The sequence below is a fragment of the Lepus europaeus genome, chromosome 12 (genome assembly GCF_033115175.1).
Source record: "Lepus europaeus isolate LE1 chromosome 12, mLepTim1.pri, whole genome shotgun sequence".
Classification (NCBI taxonomy): domain Eukaryota; kingdom Metazoa; phylum Chordata; class Mammalia; order Lagomorpha; family Leporidae; genus Lepus; species Lepus europaeus.
The window spans coordinates 39,512,090-39,528,686 of record NC_084838.1 but is presented as its reverse complement, the minus strand read 5'-3'; the positions used below and the strand labels follow the sequence as shown (position 1 = coordinate 39,528,686).

At 42.5% G+C, this 16,597-nt stretch overlaps 1 protein-coding gene across 1 annotated transcript in view; it reads left to right on the top strand.

Annotated features, from left to right (window-relative positions):
* Nucleotides 1–12,386: 12,386 nt before the first annotated feature.
* LOC133770964 (phospholipid-transporting ATPase FetA-like) overlaps nucleotides 12,387–16,597 on the top strand; it is a 101,045-nt gene continuing 96,834 nt past the window's right edge. Inside the window, exon 1 of the mRNA XM_062206738.1 lies at nucleotides 12,387–12,402. The gene's annotated coding sequence lies outside the window, so the exon portion shown is untranslated. The remainder of the gene's footprint in view (nucleotides 12,403–16,597) is intronic.

The window sequence follows — 16,597 nt, the reverse complement described above, 5'->3', positions numbered from 1 at the left end:
TGCACTTGCACATGTCTGTACACCCTGTCGATCTGTACACCCTGTCGATTCTCCACCTATGGGCCCTGAACCAACAGTGTCATCTGAATTTTTAAGAAATGCAAAATCCTGGGCCCCATCATGTACCTAAATCAAAATTGAGGGGAGGGACCCAGCCTTCTAGGTGATTCTAATGAAACTAACATTTGAGAACAACTGCTCGACTATTCCTAGCCAACTTTTTCAGGATATAAATAAAACAGGTTCCTGGTTCTTTTATTATCTTTCCTATAATAAAATCTGGATGACAACATTCTGTAATGTCTGATGAATTCCTCATGAAAAAGTTGTCTTTGAACACTCTTGTCCATCTGTGATCTTCACCACCACTCTGAATTATAGACAAATATTATTTCCTACATATTATTTTCACCTTTCATGTTGCAATAGCCACCTTCAACAACATAAATTGTGAATTATCCAGATATTAAAATATTTTGTAAATGGGAGAGATATTTCTGTGAACGTCCTTTATTATTTACCCATAGTCCTTGGTGTTGGAATCTCCCAGCGTTCTGCTGAGTTTTATCCTTGGTCTTCAGAGTATGAGTGAACCTCAGTGAAACTGCATCTTGCTTCACCCCGCCAAGGACTTTTCAGATGCATGACCTTGCCTAGAAATGCAGTAGCTCTACTTGTGTGCAGATCCTTTGGATTCCCAAGAATTAGTGACTGCAGTCAGAAAGCACTTAGAAGAAGCCACAGAATGAATTTGGAGAGAATTAGACTTGGTTATTGAGGTCAGTCAAGGAAGGTTTTCAGCTTCTAGCCCAAGGGATAAGCCAGGCAGTACAGTATTTTAGTTGTTTCTGTGTTTCCAAAAAGACTGAACACTCGTTGAGGGAATGGATGTCTTACTTTGTCTCTTCAACCAGGCCTTAACATCTAACACATACCAAGCACTGACTAAACACTTGCCAACTTATATTTGTTAGTCTAGAAGCTGAAGATAAAGATTTTAATTCTGGCCCTACCTCTAAGCCACATTGATGGGTTCATTTGCTGGACCTCTGATTTCCTCATTCTCTAAAACAGATCCAGTAAAGTTTGCCTTCCTGCTACCCAGTGTCTTTGAAAGAATCTAAAGAGAGGATACAAGGGTACGTCAAAAAGTTCATGGGAAATGAAAGACACGTTTATTTTTATGCAACAAAATTTTGAAATCTATGCATGCGTAAAGTTCATGGAAATTGCATTTTATATAAAAAAAAACTACACAGGTTTCAACTCTTCTTGCACCAAAATAAACACCTTTTCCCTTTTCCATAAACTTTGTGAAACATCCTTGTATGCAAGTATAAAATTCTCTTTAAAAATTTGAGAACTCTATAAATGTGAAGTAGTACAATTTTGATTCATATGCTCCCTCCCTCGGAGGCATAATTGGTTCTTTGTAGATTGTGGATAGAGTACAACACAGTATAGTGGGCTAGAATTCAAGAGATGTTGGTTCTAGTCCTGACCTTTGAGTTCTTTGGGTTTTAATTTCCTTTTATCTCAAACAAGGAAGCATGGATTATATTGGTGCAGATTTGACTATATCTTGGAATAACCTGATAGCAAAAAATATTGATGCCTGGAACCTATTCATAAATCTAATTCTGTAAGTATGGGATGTATGCGAGGCCTCCAGATTTTTTTTTAACTCCCTATGTGCAGCCAAGGTTTTATTTTTTTAGATCAGCAAAACCATTTGTTCAGATAAAATCTTACACAAAAGTCCAGGTTTCAAAATACACACCATTGAGACTTCAGTAGCTTTTTTAGAACATCAAGCTCTGCCAATCCCTTTTTCTCATATCACACTTTAAAATTCCTAAGCCATCATGAAGCACTGTCAGAAAACCATTTCCAAGATCTTTTCCAGCTGCAAAACAGTGTTAGGACCTGTGCCTTCCCAGGAGATCTCAGTCCAAAGCTTTGCTTCACAGCAGTCTGACCCAGCGTCAAACTGGTTAGTATGGAGCCTGGCTTTCCGTTGACCTCCTCCTCATTACCCTAACTCTCTTGCTGCAAGGCAATGAGTAATCTAAAATGTAGTAAGCAAAAGAACCTCCTGGGTCTCCTGATGCCACCTGTCCCAATGATTCTGATGGTGGTGGCCGGGGGCTGGGGTGTCTGTTTTCCACAGTGATGTCGTATTTTTGAAAAAGTTGTTCATGGACCACACCTTTGGGAGGAAGTGCCTATAAGCGATTTAGGGGGGGAAAGTAAAGAAATAAAGTATGCTGGAATGGGGGGGTATAGTAGAACAGTGAATTTCCACCTGTGCTCAGTGCCAGGCCCATTGAAGAGGAGCATCTGGGTATACTCTGACCATGGTGTTTGGGCATAGCTCTCAGTTACCTCCCTGGAAACCTAGTTCAGAGTCCTCTCCTCATCTCTGTCCAGGCCTGTGAACGTGACAGGGCCAAGAGCAGTCAGCCAAGCAGGGATTCAATTCCTGACTGATGCTAAGCAACTCACCTCACTCTGCTAAGCCTCGGAATTTTCATTAGTGAAAAAGTAATCTCCTGCTGGTCCCAGGTTTCAGTGGAGATCAGAGCCATAGTAAAGTGTCCAGCACACAATCAGTTTTGATGGGCTGTAGGACTGTGTCAGCGGGGCCTTGACTGACAAGCAGTTTTTGTTTTATTCTTAGGTGGTGTTTCTCTGAGATGAAATATGTAAAACCTTTTGTTTCAGGTAAGTGCTCAGCCTCTGAGAAGCCTCTTATTGGATCTCCAAGAAACTACAGCAGGATTCAGTCTTAGTTTGCCTCTGACCTGGCCGAGACCCTTTTTTTTTTTTTTTTTCCTGCAGAAATGGGAAGAAAACTACATTGCAAAGTTGAACTTGAGGTTATTATATGAAATCTTAGATTATAACCCCTGATGGCATTAATTCACACTTGGGAGTAGTATTTGAGTGGGTTTTCAGCTTTTTTTTTTTTTTAAGGCAATGAGAGGAACAGTCTACTTGAAGACTTGAGGCAGGCAGGCAAGTGTTTAATTTTGAAGGTGAATAGGACAGAAAGTGTCTGACACCACTAAAGGTAAGTGTTTCTGATCTGTAAGCTTCCAAAGAGATGAATAGTTCAACAACACTCTCATTGGGTTTGTAGATTTAATTAGAATTGTTGATGTTAGAGTGAGATGAATAATTGACAATTTCTCTCCTCTTGACATCTCTCCCTCCTTTTTCCACTTGAGCTTAAATTAGGACGATCCACAGGGTCTTCTTGAGTTTGTTTCCTTTTCCACAGAGAGCTAACTGAACCTCTTTCTGCAATCTTGGATCCTACCATTTTCATCCATGTATCACAATTTATCTTCCTAATAATTTCTGCTGTGGTTATTTTGGAGAAATCTTAGTGTTTTTATGAAGGTCTGAAACTAAACTCTGCATATAATTCAATCTAATGATTATTGTATGAGAAAGTTCTCTAACAAAGGGAAAAGCTGTCGCAGTTCTGTGTGAATACAGTTTTAAAGAGTTAGAAAAGCAGGAAAAGAAGCAGCTGTGGGACGTCGGTGTGTGTGTGTTCAGGGAGGAGAAGAGATCCATTTTGGTTTTGGTGAAACAAAATCAGTTCCACTTGCTCTGTATTTGTCATGAGTTTAGAAGGGTGGGCGGGGGCCAGCACTGTGGCATAGCAAGTCAAGTCACCCTTTGCAATGCTGGCATCCCATACGGGAGCTGGTTCATGTGCTGGCTTCTCCACTTCTGATCCAGCTTCCTGCTTATGCACCTGGGAAAGCAATGGAAGACAGAGAAGTGCTTGGGCTCCTGCACCCACGTGGGAGACCCAGAGAAGTTCATGGCTCCTGGCTTCGGATCAGCCCAGCTCCAGCAGTTGCGGCACTCAGGGAGTGAACCAGTGGATAGAAGATCTCTATCTCCCCACCACCACCATAAACTCTGCCTTTCAAATAATTAAATAAATTATTTTAAAGAAGAGGATGGGTGGCCAGCACCATGGCTCACTTGGTTAATCCTCCTGCAGCAACGGGATCCCATATGGGCGCTGGGTTCTAGTCCTGATTGCTCCTCTTCCAGTCCAGCTCTCTGCTATGGCCCGGGAGGGCAGTGGAGGATGGCCCAAGTGCTTGGGCCCTGCACCTGCATGGGAAACCAGGAGAAGCACCTGGCTCCTGGGTTTGGATCAGCGCAGCGCCAGCCATGGCAGCCATTTGGGGAGTGAACCAACAGAAGGAAGACCTTTCTCTGTGTCTCTCCTCTCTCTCACTGTCTATGACTCTACCTGTCAAAAAAAAAAAAAAAAAAAGAGGATGGGTGGCTTTTAGGTAAATAGAGGAATGTGAAGGTTACATAAAAGAATCATCCTGATATTTAGGAAGGAGCATTGTTAAAAATTTTGTGATACTTAATGTAGTTTGAGGCTCTATTTTTAAATTAAGATCACCTATACATCTATTCAAACATTATCATCAATGTCTGCATTTGTGGCTATCCACATCCCAAGTTTCAGATCATGAAAGAAGGCCCTCTAGAGTCTGACTTGACTCTAGTTCTTTTTTTTTTTTTTAAGAGAAAGGATTTTTTTTTATTTTAAAATTTTATTTATTTATTTGAGAGGCAGAGTTACAGAGAGAGGGAGAAACAGAGAGAAAGGTCTTCCATCTGCTGGTTTACTCCGCAGATAGCTGTAGTGGCCAGGGCTGGGCTGATCCAAAGCCGGGAGCACAGGGGCCCAAGGACTTGGGCCATCTTCCACTGCTTTCCGGGCCATAGCAGAGAGCTGGATCAGAAGAGGAGCAGCCAGGACATAACTGGCGCCCATATAGGGTGCTGGTTTCGCAGCTGGAGGCTTAGTCTACTACACCACAGCACTGGCCCCTAGACTCCGGTTCTTCCATAGGGAATTTCATATTCCTGGCCTTATTCGTGATTTGTCTTTGTCTCATGATGGCATTAGTACATTTCCGCCCTTATGGAATGTATTATCTGGTTAAAGTCTTGAGAATTCCAATAGCTCATGAAACACATTTTTACTTCAACAGGTTTCCCCTTTGGTGCTCAGTTAGTTGTCGCCCATCAGGGAGAACATATGATATTTGTCCCTTTGGGACTGGCTTAATTCACTCAGCATAATGTTTTCCAGATTCCTCCATCTTGTTGCAAATGACCGGATTTCATTGTTTTTGACTGCTGTATAGTATTCTATAGAGTACATGTCCCATAATTTCTTTATCCAGTCTACTGTTGATGGGCATTTGGGTTGGTTCCAGGTCTTAGCTATTGTGAATTGAGCTGCAATAAACATTAATGTGCAGACAGCTTTTTTGTTTGCCAATTTAATTTCCTTTGGGTAAATTCCAAGGAGTGGTATGGCTGGGTTATATGGTAGGGTTATATCATATGTTCTCCCTGATCGGCGACAACTAACTGAGCACCAAAGGGGAAACCTGTTGAAGTGAAATGGACACTATGAGAAACAATGACTTGATCAGCTCTTGTCCTGACTGTTGATGTACAATGTAATACTTTATCCATTTTAGTATTTTTTCTTTGTTTTGTTCTAGTACTATTGGTTGAACTCTATAATTAACACACAATTATTCTTAGGTGTTTAAATTTTAACTGAAAAGTGATCCCTGTTAAATTTCAGAGTGGGAATAAGAGAGGGAGGAGATGTACAATTTGGGACATGCTCAATTAGACTTACCCCAAATGGTGGAGTTAGAAACGTGCCAGGGGATTCCAATACAATCCCATCAAGGTGGCAGGTACCATTGCCATCTCACTAGTCCAAGTGATCAATTTCAGTTCATAATTGATCACACTGATAGGTCTGAGTCAAAGGGATCACACAAACAAGACTAGTGTCTGCTAATACTAACTGATAGAATCAAAAAGGGAGAGAAGGATCAATCATGGGAAGCGGGATACACAGCAGACTCATAGAATGGCAGATGTCCTAAACAGCACTCTGGCATCAGAATCAGCCCTTAAGCCATTCAGATCTGGCTGAAGAGCCCATGAGAGTACTTTAGGCATAGAAAACCAAGACACTCTGGCAAAAAAAAAGAAGAAGAAGACCTAAATGAAAGATCTCTGCGAGTGAGATCCCAGTGGAAAGAATGGGGCCATCAAAGAAGGAGGTACCTTTCTCTGAAGGGAGAAGAGAACTTCCACTTTGACTACGACCCTGTCGGAATAAGATTGAAGTCGGTGAACTCAAAAGGCTTCCATAGCCTTGGCAACTCATGACTAGAGCCTAGGGAGATTACTGACGCCATAAACAAGAGTGTCAAATCGTTAAGTCAACAACAGGAGTCACTGTGTACTTACTTCTCATGTGGGATCTCTGTCCTTAATGTGTTGTCCAATGTGAAGTAATGCTATAACTAGTACTGAAACAGTATTTTACACTTTGTGTTTCTGTGTGGGTGCAAACTGTTGAAATCTTTACTTAATATATACTAAATCGATCTTCTGTATATAAAGATAATTGAAAATGAATCTTGATGTGAATGGAATGGGAGAGGGAGCGGGAGATGGGAGGGGTGAAAGTGGGAGGGAAATTATGGGGGGAGGAAGCCATTGTAATCCATAAACTGTACTTTGGAAATTTATATTTACTAAATAAAAAAAAAACACATTCCTTTTAATGCAAGCTATTGGCATTTTGCCAAAGCATTGTTCAGTAAAAGTTATTGAGCTTGGGGCACAACACTGTAGTTGAACTAAGTCTTTGATGATGTGTCTCATGCAAGGAAGTACAACTTATAAGTGATAGATGGATAAATAGATATTCTTTTTAAAAAAGATTTGTTTATTTGAAAGTGGGGGTTACAGAGAGAGAAGGAGTACACAGAGAGAGGTCTTCCATCCACTGGTTCACTCCCCAGATAGATGGCTGCAGTGGTGAAACCAGGTACCAGGAGCCTCCTACAGGTCTCCCACATGGGCACAGGGGCCCAAGCACTTGGGCCATCCTCTGCTGTTCCTCCCAGGCCATCAGTAGGGAGCTGGATCAGAAGTGGAGCAGCTGGGACTTGAACTGGTGCCCACATGGGATACCAGCATCACAGTCAGCAACTCTACCCACTTTGCCATAGCGCCGCCCCCAGACAGATATTCTTAAGGCTTTTTTTATAACAACATGTTGAGAATCTTAAAAACTTAGGACCTTTTCCCCCCCAAAAATGCACAGGTCTTTAAATTGACAATTTAGGAGGGTTCACAAAGTTTCTAGAACTTATATGTTGAGCTTTGGTTTACAAAACAAAAGTAAGCCAATAAATAATTTTGAAAACTAATGCCATGTAGATGAACTGTGTATCTCAGTTTCTCAATATATTTCTCAAGCTTTGATTTATACTGACCAGCAGTTAAGTTCAGAATTATACGCGGAATACAAATGGCCTGTATTTTAGAGTTGTGTGCCTTGTGTATCAGATCTTTATTCAAAAGTCAGCCTTGGGGCTGGGGTTGTGACTTAGCAGGTAAAGCCACTACCTGCAGTGCCAGTATCCCATGTGGGTGCTGGTCCTAGCTGCTCTGTTTCCAATCCAGCTCCCTGCTAATGCACCTGTGAAATCAGTGGAGGATGGCCTTTGGCATGACCCAGCCCTGGCCATGGCAGCCATTAGGGGAGTGAACCAGGATGGAAGTTTTCTCTGTCCTCTCTCTACCTGCAACTCTGCCTTTCAAATAAAAAAAATTTAAAAAGCCAGCGTTGGGCCAGACTAGGGGTCTTAGGAGCAGGATTGGATAAAAGAGTGAGTGGACTTAAAACTGACAGAAGAGTTCCCAGAAAAGGGGAACATGTTGGAACCTTCTGTGATCGCCTTATTTCACTTAACATTATGTTCTCAAGGTTCACATATGTTGTAGCATGCACAAAATTTTCCTCCCTTTTTAAGGCCAAGTGATATTCCACTGTATGGAATATATCACAAAATATATCACGTTTTGTTTCTGCATTCATCTGTTGATAGACACTTGTTGCTTCCACACTTTGGCTATTGTGAATAATGCTACTGTGAACATGGGTGTACAAATATCTCATCACGTCTCCACTTTCAATTCTTCTGTGTATAGAGCCAGAAGTAGAATGCTGGATCATATGGCAATTCTGTTTTAATTTTTTGAGGAATTACCATACCGTTTTGTTTTTTCTAACCTTGGCGGCACTTTTATTTCACCCCTACTTCCCCAAAACACACAGACGCAGGCATCTGCATACTGCTCTCTGTAGCAGCCATATCATTTTACATTCCCACTAAAGGTACTCAAGAGCTCCAGCTCTCCACATCCTCACCAACACTTGTAATTTTCTGGATTTTGTTGTTGTTTTTTGAAAGCTTTATTTATTTATTTGGAAGGCATAGTGACAGAGAGAAAGACAGTGATAATGACACACAGGGAGAGAGAGACAGAGACAGAAAGAGGTCTTCCATCCCCTGGTTCACTCCCCAAATGGCTGCAACAGCTGGGGCTGGGCCAGGCTGAAGCCAGGAGCCAGGAAGTCCATCCTGATCTCCCACATTGGTAGCAGGGTCTCAAGTACTTCAGGTATCACCCACTGCTTCCCAGTCACACTAGTAGGGAGCTGGATCAGAAGCAGAGTAGTTGGGACTGAAACCAGCACTCTGACATGAGGTGTGGGTGTCTGAGCAGTGGCTTAACCCACTGCACCACCACGCCTGCTGCTGTTATTGAAATAACAACCGTGCTGAGGCAGACATGTGCCACGTAGTTAAGATGCTGCGTCAGATACCTGCGCCTCATATCGGAGTGCCTGGCTCTCGTCCCACTTCTGATTCCAGGTTCCTGCCAATGCACATCCTAGGAGGCAGCAGGTGATGGCTGAAGTACGTGGATCCCTGCTACCAACGTGAGAGACCAAAATTAAGTTCCTGGCACCTGACTTTGGCCTGGCCTGGTCCCACATGTTGCAGGCATTTTGGAAGTGAACCAGGAGATGAAAGATCTCTGTTCTGTCTCTCTGGTTTTCAAATAAATTTAAATTTTAAATATAAGGAATCTTAATGTTTTACTTGATCGAGTAGCCCTCCCTTATCCATAGGAGTATGTTCCAAGCCCTGCAATGGACCTGAAACCATTAATAGCACAGAATTATACTGTATATACTGTGTTTTTTCTTTTTTTTTTTTTTTTAAGATTTTATTTATTTATTTATTTGACAGGTAGAGTTACAGACAGTGAGAAAGAGAGACAGAAAGAAAGGTTTTCTTTCCATTGGTTCACTCCCCAAATGGCTGCTGTGGCCGGCACTGTGCCGATCCGAAGCCAGGAGCCAGGTGCCTCCTCCTGGTCTCCCATGCAGGTGCAGGGCCCAAGCACCTGGGCCATCCTCCACTGCACTCCTGGGCCACAGCAGAGAGCTGGACTGGAAGAGGAGCAACCGGGACTAGAACCTGGCACCCATATGGGATGCTGACGCCGCAGGCAGAGGATTAGCCAAGTGAGCCACACGCTGGGCCCATATCCATACATTCCTATGATAATGTTTAATTAATAAAGCAGGCACAGTAAAAGCTTAATAATCAAATATAACCTTTATAGCATATCCTCTAATAAAATTACCAACATTTTAGGGTCCTCCTTAAGTAAAATAGGGCTTACTTGAACATAAGCACTGTGACCCTATGACAGCCAGTCAGAGGGTCCGAAGGGCTGCTAATGCTACTGAGTGACTGTGGGCAGAGGGAGGATTCACATCCCAGGTGGGCACAGTGGAATGGCACCCGATTTAAAACCTATGAACTGCCTATTTCTGGAATTTTCCACATACTATTTTTGGCTACTGGTAAATGAAACCTCTGAAAGTAAAACCATGGTTAAGGGGAGACAGCTGTAGACTTCTGTTTTGCGTGAATTTTGGCAATGAGTATATATTCATATATTATTTATGTGAAAAACGTTCAAAAGGGAAGTTACTTGAGGCAACTTATGACGTTATGGACTTTGCCAGCATCTTCCTGCTGCACCCACATGGGGTAATTCTCACAGTGTACAGAGCCCCAGGCTCTAGGCTTTTTGGAAAGGGTGCAAAGGGAAAGAGATTTGCATCCCTCCAGTTTATAACTCAACAAAGAGTTAAGACTCCTAAGGAGTGACGTGGTAAGACCACATAGGCACCATGGGGAAATCTAGAAGGTTTTTTTCAGGTAATACAAGTTTGACTTGATCAGCAGGATTTTTAGTTCAACCATTTTAGATGTAACACATTTCTAAAATATATTCAATATGTTTGCTTTCTTACATGTAATACACTCACAAAGTTTACCCTTTAATTTGATAATTCCATGCTATACAATATGGTTTACTTATTTCTGGTGACTTTTAGAACTGTTATGCAGGACTGTTATTACCATGTTGGATAACTCCTTCTTGCTTCTATTAATCATCTAATGCTATATAACAACATTTCCTAAAACTTGGTGACTTAAAATACCAAGCATCTGTTTTCTCACAGTTCCCAAGGGTAAGCAATCCAAGAGCAGTGTAGCTGGGTGGTCTGGATCAGGGTCTCTGGTGAGATTTTTAGCAGGTGCAGTCTCCTGAAAAGACCTGACTAGAGCTGGAGGATTCCCTTCCTGGACGGCTCACTCCCCACTCCCGTGGCTGTGGGCAGGAGGCCTCAGTTCCTCACCACTGCTGCCCTTACTCAGCCTCGGGGCGTGGCTGCTGTCTTCTCCCAGAGCAAGCGATGTAAGGGAACATGAGAACAGGAGTCCCCAAGGCTTCATGTGACCTAGAATCAGAGTCACTCTAGCATCTTCTCTCTCTAGAAGCAAGCCACTAAGAGTAAGCCCTACTTCTTGAAGGGAGGAGATTAATTTAAAAAAAAAAATTGTGGCTATATCTGAAGCCACCCCACTGGCAAAATTTGCATCCTTGCCTTTTATTTTGTGTCATTGTCTTTGTTATCATGACCTCTTGGTCTTGTTACATCTGCCTATATTACTTGAGTTTATTGTCTCTGGCCGTTAGAGTTGTGAACCAGTTAACCTGTCTGTTAGAACTGTATGTAAATAAGAATAAAAGAGATTCTGGAAACCCTCTGTAAGCAAAGGTCTTACAAGGTCCTACGTTTAGTGCTGAGATTTCAAGTTGTCTGTCTTGCTGTTCCGTGGCCAGCTGTTGCTTACTACTGGCTGGCAGACACAAACTCCAGAGGTAAGAGGTGGTTACAATAGGAAGTGACAATATTCTAGGGAACACAGAGTTAAAGAAGGCTTCCTCTCTCTCCACTTCTTATTCCTCACTGTTCTCCCTGGATGTTGGTATATAGTTTTATATTGATTATATAACAAAGCACAGACTGGAATCAGACTGACTGGGTTCCAGTCCTGAATTTGTTACTAGCTGGGTGATCTTGGGCAAGTTAACCTCTCTGTGCCTCAGTTTCATCATCTATTATACGGAGACAATAACAACATAGTGGTATCTAACTCATATTGTTATTTTGAGGGTTAGATGAAAAAGATACATAAATGCTGAAAACAGAGTCATTTCAGGATTAATGTTTTCCCCTTGTGTAAGTCATATAATAGATTTCTCTCATTGCTTAAGTAGGTAAAATGCCTAAGCCATTAGTTCACAGACACATGTAGTTAGTTTGAGCTGCCCAGGGGCCAACCTATCTGTAATCTATTTCCTCCCATCCTCAAGTCCCTAGGTAGTTTCAAATTCAAACACTGTTAGTATGAACCAAACCCAACATACTTAGGGAACTAAAAATGCCACAGGTCCAAAGTGGGCTATATATGCTCTTCCATTTCCCATGACATTGTCCTCTCTACTAGCACGATTAATTGAGGGTTTGCCTTGTTGTTGTCCCTGAGTGACCAGGTACCTGAGATAGAAGTTCTGGCCCAGGCCTTGGAAGTAGGCATTTAGGAAATCCATTACCAAGGTCATGACTTGGTATACAACTTCATGGGCATCATTTCTGTTATAGTCTGTTGATGCTGCATAAAGATGTACAGTGTGCAACCTGGGTGGCTGTGCATGGTGGCTCAGGAAAGAAGAGAGCCAAAGAGATTAGATTTTGATTTTCTTGAACAAGTTTAATTAGAGTCACTCTACAGAGAAAAAAGAATCCCTATTGGTTAAGGTGGAGAGATGGCCACCCAGAAGGATGGAAAAGGGCCTTCTGATTTCAGGTGCTAGCATCACAAGACATGATTTCCAGTTCTGTTTTATCTCATGTACCATGTCTCTAAGTCTTCAGTTTCCTCCACTGTAAATGGAGTAATTCTCTTTCTCTATACCCCAGGTTTAATGAGATGATCTCTGTCATCTAGCCGAGCTGAACAGATGCAAATGGTGAGATTCCCAAGACAGAGAATTTAAGGAAAACAAAATCATCGAAATCATCAAAAGGTTAGTAATCTGTACTTTGCTCATGGTTCAGAGAAAAAGCACTGATTAGCCCTAATGATCAGGTGCAAAGGACATGACTTAGTATTCTGCACAAAGAACAAAGGATTCCTGAGAGTGTGAAGCAAGGAGAGATGGGATAGGAGAGGGAAAAGTGTAAGAGATTAAGTGCTCCCTTAGTTACTGCTTTAGGGAATTAAATATTTTCCTACTAAAATGGAAGACCCAGCAGGTTTAAAGCAATGAAATTGTTGGAGGTTTTGAGGAAAAAAAAAAAAAAGAAATTACTGGAGGAAAACTGGTGAGAGGGGTCAAGTTTGTGTCGCAATGTCAATGATGATTGACGAGACCCAACACTACAGTGAGAGTGGAAGAAATGAAGTTTTATTTAAGAAAAGGAGAAGCTCCCCACAAAAGGGAGGGGCTGGTAGAAAGAGACCAAGCCAATGAGGTCTCGCAGTCTAGGGGTGTTTGTCTTCAACACACCAGCTCTGAGTGCAAATGCAGCGGTTGTACACTGCCCATTGTGAAGGCGGGGGCAGACTTCATGGAGCCTTTTCCAGCTTGTTTCTGTCAGCCCCTAGATCTTGTTGTCTGTTGTGCAAATATTTGTCAAATGGGCTTGCAGCCTGTTTTGGTTAGTGTGTGGGTGCTGGCAAGGCACTCCAGGGTGGAGCCAGTCTGACCTGCTTCTAGTCCCAGGCTCCCTCAAAAAAAGGTTTAAGGCATTGTGATAACAAAATTCTCGATCTATGGGTCGATAAGACCAAGTAAAGTGCACCTTAAGAGAAAAGTCTTTGTTTTTGTTTTCCATTCTCTTAGTCATCCTTTTCAGGAAGCCACCCACTGAGCAAACTGCTCAGCCTCTAAGAGAGCCCCTCCTGGGGCCATGCAGATCTACACATGGTCACTAAGTGTGGGTACTGTATTTTAATACACATCTCTTTTTTTCTGTTTTAAAAATATTATTTATTTGAAAGGGAGAGAGAAAGAGAGAAAGGTCTCTCATCCACTGGTTCAATCCCCAAATGCCCACAGCAGGGTGTGCTGGGCTGGGCCTAAGCCAAGAACTCAATCCTGGTCATTCATGTGGGTGGCAGAGCCCCAAATACTTGAGTCATCACCTGCTGCCTTCCCTGGTGTACAGGAAGCTGGAATGGAGACTAGAGCTGGGACACAAGCCTAGACCCTCCTATATGGAGTGTGGGCATCCAAGCGGTGGTTTAACCTGTGCCAAATGACCTCCCTACCTTTTTCCTTTTTATCTTTCAGTTTTTGAAACTGGGGCAAGTGTTTGGTCTCACAGGACACTCACATCCCTTATTAGAGAACCTGGGTTCCAGTCCCAGCTCTGCTTCCAAATCCAGCTTACTGCTAATGTGCACCCTAGGAGGCAGCAGGTGACGGCTCAAATAGTTGGGTCCCTGCCATGCACATAGGAGACAAAACTGAGTTTTCAGCTCCAGACTTCAGCTTGACCCAGCACCAGCTGTTGTAGGCATCTGGGGTGTGAACCAGGGAGTAGGAGCTCTCTCTGTCTACCTCTTGAATGATCTTTTAAGAAATTGTATCACTTTATAATCCTAAAAGTTTTCATAACTAGATATACAGTTATTAATAAGCAATGATAGGCTGGCGCCACGGCTCACTAGGCTAATCCTCCACCTGCGGCGCCAGCACCCCGGGTTCTAGTCCCGGTCGGGGCACTGGATTCTGTCCTGGTTGCCCCTCTTGCAGTCCAGCTCTCTGCTGTGGCCCGGGGAAGGCAGTGGAGGATGGCCCAAGTGCTTGGGCCCTGCACCTGCATGGGAGAGCAAGAGGAAGCACCTGGCTCCTGGCTTCGGATCAGCATGGTGTGCTGGCCACAGCACACCAGCCGTAGCGGCCATTTTGGGAGTGAACCAATGGAAAAGGAAGACCTTTCTCTCTGTCTCTTTCTCTAACTCTGCCTGTCAAAAAAAATAATAATAAGCAATGATAAAATTTTAATTAATGTGACCTAGATTGTTAAAAAAGTTTGACTATCAGGGGAAATAATGATTTGGATGAGTCTAGCAAGACTTTCATTGTTGGGGGCCAGTGCTGTGGCCTAGTAGACTAAACCTCCACCTGTGGCTCTGGCATTCCATACGGGCACCAGTTTGTGTCCCAGCTGCTCCTCTTCTGATTCAACACTCTACTTATGGCCTGGAGAAACAGTAGAAGATGGCCCAAGTGCTTGGGCCCCTGCACCCATGTGGGAGACCCAGAGGAAGGAAGCTCCTGGCTCCTAGCGTCGGATCGACCTAGCTCTGGCCACTGCATCACTTAGGGAGTGAACCAACAGATGAACGACCTTTCTCTCTCTCTCCTTCTCTCTGTCTGTAACTCTACCTTTCAAATAAAGAAATAAAATCTTTTTTTTTAAAAAAAATAGATTTTCACTGCTACTGTAAGATCCATTTCAACACCACTTACCCATGAAGCTCTGTTCCCTCAGGAACATTTTGATACTTTGTCACCTCCCAAATCCCCTTATCATTTATGTTATATCTATTTGTACCATTAGGTAAAATTACCTTCCATAGCCACAGTCTTACTCATCTGTATCTACCACTATAAATGTGCGTGGGAGATCTGAAGTGAATATTTCATAGGCTAAGGATTAAATCAGAAAACCGAGCAAAGAGGGAGTTAGAGATTCACATCATTTCTGTGTTTGTGACACCTGTAACTGATTTTGGTTTCACAGTACCCCTCACCCACCTATCAAACTCCTTAAAATGGTCCCGAATGATGCTGTTGTTGTTTTTCTATTGTTTTTAAAAACTAAAAGGTGAATTTCATTGGACTTAGTTTTTATGATTTTCTCATTGTTTTAGAGATCACCAGAACAGCTGGTGACATTCTGTAGCTGAGGCCAGCAGTCTCGATGCTCCCGCTGCCTTGCAGGTGTGTGTTCAGTGAGGTCTTCCCAACTAGGCCACTACCAAGTATGACGCCGGTGATGAGTCAGCATGTGAGGAGTTAGGTTCTCTGTGACTTAACTCTGCTTCCCGCTCCGGCCTCCCCCTGAGACAGAACTGACGACTCTTTCCTCTTTGCTCCTTCTGGAACTGCTATCCCACTGACCCCACTGTGGTGTGAGGACTTGCTTGTGTGCCCTTCTCTTCTAAATAGTGAGCTCCATCAGGGTAGGGACTATGCACTGATAATTTCCACTTTTTCTGTAGCACTTAGGACGTTGAGGATATTGATACTGGCAGATGTAGGTATGAGTAAGGTTTGGTAGTAAGGTATGGCATGATTTGATTTGTTTAAATTATGAAATTTTAGATACTATGGCCAGTTACCTTAAAGAGCCTTCTCTTCTATCAACTGATTTTGTTCGGATTGTGTACATTTTCTTTTCTATCCCCTTGTTTCTTGCATCTTTCACATGAGGTTTGTAGGGAGTATATGGTGACTGAAAGGTCTGTTGTTCCCCTATTCCTACCTCTAAAACCTTGGAAGTAAGGAAAATGAATGTATGATTGAGAATTAAATTATAATGTTATACAAATCAAGACAAAGCTACCTAAAATCACCTTTAAAAGACAGCATGGACAGGTTAAGATTTGACCAAATATATTTCTGTAAAGAATATTCATAGTTGTACTATTGGGTAGCAATGCAAATATAGAAGTGGGAGAGAGAGAAGCAGCATTTATCTAACTATTTTCCAAGGCAAAGACTGTACCTCATACATTTGAACATCCTGTCCCCCATTGTGGCCCAATAAAATGAGCCATTTGAACCACACAGTTTAATTTCCCATCTCTAATTCCATATCCATCAGGCAACCTTCCAATTATGAATAGTTTCTCATGTATATCTTCCTGTAAAGAAAAATGTGTGAGCATGCCAAAACAAAGATGACAATCACTGTGACAGTTTATTTCATTGCAAATAATCAGTTGCCATTCTCAGCCCCTGAAAGCTTATTAGCATTATTACCTTAATTCATGGATTTGGGTCAGTGAACATCTGAAATCAAATGTACCAGCCTCAGAATTGGAGTCCAGATTCAGTAATTTAGTGCATTCACCAAGATAAATTCCACTTTATCGCTTTTACCTCTTAAATAATTGTCAAATGTAGCCACCTCTCGCCATCCGCGCTGCCAATACCTTAATTCATTTATTTATTACTTTTCATCCAGATTACAGCAGCAGCATCT